The 7,118-nt window shown below is 35.6% G+C and overlaps 1 pseudogene; it reads right to left on the reverse strand.

Annotated features, from left to right (window-relative positions):
* Positions 1–1,550: 1,550 nt before the first annotated feature.
* Positions 1,551–6,142, reverse strand: LOC149154822 (putative ribose-5-phosphate isomerase 2; annotated as a pseudogene).
* Positions 6,143–7,118: the final 976 nt, after the last annotated feature.

Here is a 7,118-nt window from a genome sequence, read left to right on the forward strand (position 1 = left end):
ACCAAAATACCAAAATCGACCCCCGAATGGAAAGTATTGGCAAGCTAATCCATAATCACCAACATAGCATTTAACCACCTACAATTATTATCGTCATAAAACACTCATGAAACAAGACTATGAAGTAAAGAATATGAGATTACCATGAGGGCATTCACCACGAAGACCACTATGCTAAACCCTCCCAAAGACTACTATGCTAAAATATTAAGCCAATAATATTCTCTATTAGTTATCCTTGAATGTATAAGGGTCTCTAATGTGCATAAAAAGGAAAATAATGAGTAGTTTTAATAATGAATCTCAATCCCTTTACTACCCATTTTTACTATTTAAATCCAATGAGAACAAGAGAATATAGCACAACAGCACCAATTGATAATTCACCTAAGAACCTATCACAAGGACATAAGCACTAACATAGCATGGGAGAAACTGTTGTAACAGAGATATAATAATGGGATCTGCAGATTTCACCTCATAATCAAGTCTTCTACTACTGCATACAAACAGTTCATCTCCAACATGTATTTCAAGTTTGTCAAGTGGTAATACATATTCTCCTAGACAAGCTCACAACCTTCTAACCTCTTAGCATGTGCATTTTTTTAACAATAACATGTATCAAAATTCTCAAAAACGAGTTACATTTGGGGAAAATCGTTTATATGGTGTTTATCTAGGGATTATAATTTTATGAAGTGTCATTAATCTATGTATTATCTAGCCTTTGCAGTTCATCTCCAACATGTATTTCAAGTTTGTCAAGTGGTAATGCATATTCTCCTAGACAGGCTCACAACCTTCTAACCTCTTAGCATGTGCATTTTTTTAACAATAGCATGTATCAAAATTCTCAAAAACGTGTTACATTTGGGGAAAATCGTTTATATGGTGTTTATCTAGGGATTATAATATTATGAAGTGTCATTAATCTATGTATTATCTAGCCTTTGCCATGCGTGGATTTGGGGGCACTGTCAGCACTGCCTTAGGTAAGTATGTCTCCTCTCCCAACCCTGAATGCACTGTCAGAACTGCCTTAGGTAAGTATGTCTCCTCTCCCAACCATGAATGCTCAGGGATTTCCCTCTGAAAATCCAAGCTTGATTTAGAGAACATATTAGTCAAACTTGAGAAATGCATAAAAACTTCTCTAGTGAATTTTCTCTCACCATTGGGCTCATAGCATGCAAAATATACAAGGTAAACTGGCCTCGACCTAGTCATAAAGTACAATGTTATCACAAAGACAAAAAAATGTGGAACATACAATTACGATCACTTGATTATAATGGAGATGGTTCCATAAATCGAACATATCTTATAAGTTAGGAAAAATCTACACTCTCACATGTAAACAAATCCTACGCTCTTAGTTGACCAAGATACTCATATTTGCAAACAGAATGAGAAGAAACAATCCCAATCAACGTAGATCTCCAGGATTCGACCCCAAAAGAGAATGAAATGACAGAAATATGTGGATCTGCGACCTCTTTGTTGGAAGTACCGGACACCGAAAGTCATCATGGCAACCCAAAAATTTATCACTTGGTATTGACCCTAACACCTTCCACCCCAGTAACGATTACAGTCGCGGCCATGTCCAAGAAGAGCTTGTGCTCGACCACGCCCTCAAATCTTTGATTGGAGTCTTGAAATACAAATCCACGTTGTAATTGGGGTTAGTCGTAATGTACAACTTGTCACCGTCCATCCTGAGCTTCGCCTCGTAGCCCTCGGCCTGAAAGAGGGATTGTAGCATTGTACTTCCAGCAGAAGGGAACCATCTCCACAGGCATTGCTAGGCTGCTGCCACCGAGGCCATTGACGAGCTTTGATTCATCGATGATGACCACGACCATGGCCGAGGCAGCCTCCACCATCTTCTCTCGAAGCAAATCGCCACCGCAGCCGTGGGTGAGATTGCTCTGGGTCGACTTCGTCAGCGCCATCGATGGCGAGATCAATGTTGGGTTAATCATCAAGCTCCTCGAGTAGAGTGGGATGCTCAGAGATGCGGCCTGCTCAGCAACATTTGAGGCAATTATGTGCAACATGAAAACCTATGCAGAAAAGAACCTAAGAAACTAACCTAAACTAACTGTTAGGGTTTTTCTTATCTTAACTATTCATCCAAAGGTTTGGAACTTTTCAATCGTCTAACATCTGATCAAATGGTTGAGACAAATACATAGTGACAATTAGAGGAGTTGATTTCAAAGAGAAATACCTTACTACGTAACAAGTGAATAAAATTGCATAAAAAATATTAACAATAATAAATAAATTTAAAATTAAACTAAATTAAACTAAACTCTAACTAACTATAACACTTGGATTGAGAGACAAAAATAGGTGATTGAAATTATTTTCTAAAAAGTAAAGTCCTTACTTTCTAAAAAGAAAGACATACATTAGTTCATGATTTTAAGTGGCCCGTGAAAGCTAAATTATCTACTAATAGATCAAAAACTAAAATACATTGAAATGTCAGACTATTAAATTCAAAGCTGACATAGTTGTATAAAAGTTTGATACTGCACTAAGGAGATTTCCGTATGAGTTTAGAACTTCTCTAGAATCATCCCTGTCAAATCCAAATTTATTCAATAATAACGAAAACTAGTGTCAACAAACTAACGTTTTTGTAGTGGACCACCGACAATAGACCCCTCCATTTAAAATCTACACCATTGATGGTTGTTTAGCAGTGGACTGTAACTTTAGTAATCACTATCTGCGATGCGTTTTAGAGTTCGTGCAATAAAGTTTTTTTAAATAGAATTTACACTTGTTTAAAAAAATTTAGTATAGAAATTTGTTTTTTTTAAATAGAATTTGCATTTGTTTAAAAAAAGTTAATATTGAAATTTGTGTTTGGGAAAAATTTTAAATATAGAATTTGTGATGTGCAAATCCGTACTGTAGCACAGGAACCAAACCGAATCAACGACTTTTCTAATTCTTTTTGGTAACTGTGCTTGCCTAAACTCACCTAGGGAGTAAATCCTATTACAGGTGTAAGCAAAATGACAAGGCATTGCCCTGCGTATCAAGCACCTTCTTCAATCAGGAAGTAAATCCCAGTACATGTGTAAGGAAAATGGAAGTAAATCCTATTACAAGTGTAAGGAAAATGGAAGACACTGCCCTACGTATCAAACACCACCTTCAATTATGATGCAAAATTATGATGAGTTTGCAGGGCAGAGTTGCCTGATAGATCTTCTCCCGATGAGGGAGAAAAATTTATTGTATTTGTATACAGTGATATGTGGTTTAATAGTAAATTTAGTGATATGTGATTTAATGGTAAATTTTGTTGGGTGAAGTCCACGATATTGTAGTTCAAATTTTATTGAATACAATGTCACTATGATCTCAAATTTCATTGAAGACAGTGTCCGTGTCTTACTATGATCTGAACTCAAAACATAGACTCCCTCGAGAAGAAAAAATATGATCTGAACTCAAAACATAGACTCCTTCGGGAAGAAAAAATATATTTTATTCCTTGATTTTATGGAACTTGTGATTATTACATTAAATTACACACTTCTGAACCATATATGTACACAATCAAAATGAAATAATCAAATAGAAAACATATCTTCTTTTCTAATAACGTTACTTTATAATCTATAAAGGGGTTATAATGACATAGACTCCCTCAAAAAGAAAAAATATATTGTATTCCTTGATTTTATGGAACTTGTGATATTACATTAAATTACACACTTGCTGAACCATATATGTACACAATCAAAATGAAATAGAAAACATATCTTCTTTTTAAGAACGTTACTTTACAATCTATAAAGGGGTTATAATTTTAATCACATCTAATAATCGACGTTGATTGTGGAGAAAGGGTTATAATTTTAATCACATCTAATAATCCTCGTTGATTGTGGAGGATACATGTCAGGAGAATTAAGATAGATTGATATTAATTTCTACTAAACGGATCTCACCACGTGAGGCTCGCTTCTCTAATCCAAATACTACCAGTATGAGGAGTGGTTAGGAATATACGTAACGTATTTGGCTGTTTGATTACCTCAAGTTGATGGAGACCGGTTGGGAATGTAATACGACTTGTATGTCGTAAAACTTATTTAAATGGATTCTGACGAAGCTGGTTGAGTACTAGTGAGTCGTAAAACTTATTTAAATGGATTCTGACAAAGCTGGTTGAGTCGCCGTTTGATTGCCGTAAGCGGATGGACAGGACGTTATTTATTCTATGATATTTGCATTTCGGCTTTAAGTTGCACGATCAAGCAAAGGGTATGATAAAGACATTCAAAATCTGAGCGTTTGACTTTGTCTCAAATTATTGAGGGTCGAAGATCTAATCATTAATTCATTGATTGACAGGGTCGAAAGATGCTTATGTGATATGGCGACTCCATGACACCAACCCTGTTTTTCAATGACGAATGCGCTCAGAATTTATTTCGATTACAGATTTGGGTATTCAATGGGTATTAACTTTGCTTCATGACAGAGTTGGAAGGAAGTAACTTTGTCTATAAACATGCACCATAATATGGATCAATATATTAGGGATGCATTGGGTTGCAAATATTTTTTAGTGTGTGAAATTTGAGGAGAAAACACATAACATGCACCATAATATGGATCAATATATTAGGGATGCATTGGGTTGCAAATAACATGCACCATAATATGGATCAATATATTAGGGATGCATTGGGTTGCAAATATTTTTTAGTGTGTGAAATTTGAGGAGAAAACACATTTAATTCATTTCAACAATTATCGATTTATTTTTTTTGTTATGTAAAGGCTAAATCTATTAATAAAGAGAAAATATTTACAGAGAGGTTAAGACCTCAGAGGAGGCCGAAGCCATCCAACAACACTGACCCAGAGACCATAAGACCAGATAACTTGATGACCAGATAACCCTGTAACCCAATTCCGGGATTGAGATGACCCAAGACATAATTCCCAGAGTCCATACATACAAAAAATGCTGGCCAAAGTGGTAAACAACATTTCAGAGCAGATGAGAACCATGGCCATGATAATTTCTGTGCTGCCCTGATAACCATATGCAAAACTTAACAAAAACAAGGGCGTGATAGACTTGCCGAGCCAAGACTCGATACAGAGCATAAGACCATAATAGCTGATAACTATACCTAGCCAATATCTGATACAAAACATGTTGACAAAAGCCAGAATAGCATAACACATAGGAAAGAAAAACCAGAAGGGGAGCTGCAATCAGTAGGCGCGGTATCGAAGGTATCATGCATTTTGCAGAGGGTCCCGAGCGCCCGTGTCGCTGCCACCTGGAGGACCTACCAAATTTAGATTGCCATCAGATGGGTGCGTCGGATCAACCACGGTAAAATTGTTCTAAGCATTATCTTCTGGAGGCTTAGGGACCTCAGGAACGTTCCCCACAACCTGCAAATCATCATAATTAATCACAGTTCCTACCACATCTCCCTGGAGCACACTGTCATCCTGAGACTGCGAAGGTGAGGTATGAACTAAGCTACTGGGCTTGTCTTCTTCCTCAGCTAAAATGACTGTAATGCTAGCTGAGAGAATTGGTCTGTTGAGTGTGAAATTTAAAGCGGGTGGTTTGGAATGAATTATGTGGGAAGGGCTTGCCATGATTAGAGGACGGGGAAGTCGAAGCTAGAGGTATGATATTCTGGGGAGCAGCCTGAGAACGACCTCGGTTACCACCACGGCGGCGCACCATCTTCAGGAGAACGGAGAGACCTGACGAAAGAAATGAACAAGACTAGACAGAACAGGAGCGAGGGTGGGAAAACCACGTAAGGAACTTACATCGAAGAAACCACCAAGCTACCAGAGCAACACAGGGATGCAGGAATAGAGACAGGTGAATGAAGAGAGACATGATAAGAATGACCGCTGAAACCAGAGACGGAGCCATGAATATAACCGCCTGCGCCAAGTCTCGAACAGGGAGCGCATTCAATACCGAATGCTTGACAAGCTGCCAGTACCAAGCGTATTTCATATCAACCACGGGAGGATATTGAGTGTCGTGCAGGATCGCCAGGTGCATATCAGGCTGCCGGCGTAACATGAGCCTGCATTGAATGAGTCTTAGGAGCACCCGCATCCGGGTAAAAATTAGCGATTTATTATTAAGATGGATTTATTTTAATTTTTTATTTTATCGATATATTTTAAGAGACATATTCATGGTCCAAGAATATAGAAATGAATATGTCAAGGCCAGTTTTAATTATAGAGATTATAAGTATCAATAATTTTATTTTTAGCATGTTTGTTTGATTGTGGATCTTACAACTCAGTTTGAAAGAGTGTTCGGTTAGTCGTTGATGTTACAACTTAGTCTCTAAAGGACATGTGATAAAAACATTTCTCTCTAAGATTTCAATGTTCAAATGAAGTAACAAATTTTATAACAGCTTTAGAGAGAGAGTAATTAAAATAATAAAGAAAAACACTCTTATATTTTCAGTATGAAATACTGTTTGGTTAGTTGTTGATCTTACAACTTAGTATGAAGAGGGCATGCGATAAAAACATTTCACTCTAAGATTTCAATGTTCAAATGAAGTAACATCAGCGTTAGAGAAAAACTAATTAAAAGAATATAGAAAAATATTCGTATATTTTCATTTTGAGTGTGAGAAAGATGTATAATTGCTATATTTTAAAACATATTTCAATATAATTTTTAATAAATTATTTCTATATCCACTTTAATTAATTTATTTCAATATTGTGTGTGTGTGTTGAACATAGTAAAAAGAATAATGAGAGTAATAAGAGGAATATATGTATTTCATCTCATTCTTAATGTGAAACTAATATATGACATTTAAAAAAATATTAATAATAATAATACAAAATTCAATTTGGATAACAATTAAAATTTTACAATATGCAAGTTTAAGTAAAATTGATTTGTATTAAAAAATATATTAATACAAAAAATATTTTAATAAGAACAATGTGATTCATAAATAACATATTTCAATAATTATGTTAAGTAACATATTTCAATATCAACCATGTGGTTTTAAAAAATATTTTAAAAAAATGTATATAATCCTAGAATTGTAACT

The sequence above is a fragment of the Pinus tabuliformis genome, chromosome 9 (genome assembly GCF_031772625.1).
Source record: "Pinus tabuliformis cultivar Carrire ecotype Pingquan chromosome 9, CPIR1, whole genome shotgun sequence".
In the NCBI taxonomy this organism is placed as follows: Eukaryota; Viridiplantae; Streptophyta; class Pinopsida; order Pinales; family Pinaceae; genus Pinus; species Pinus tabuliformis.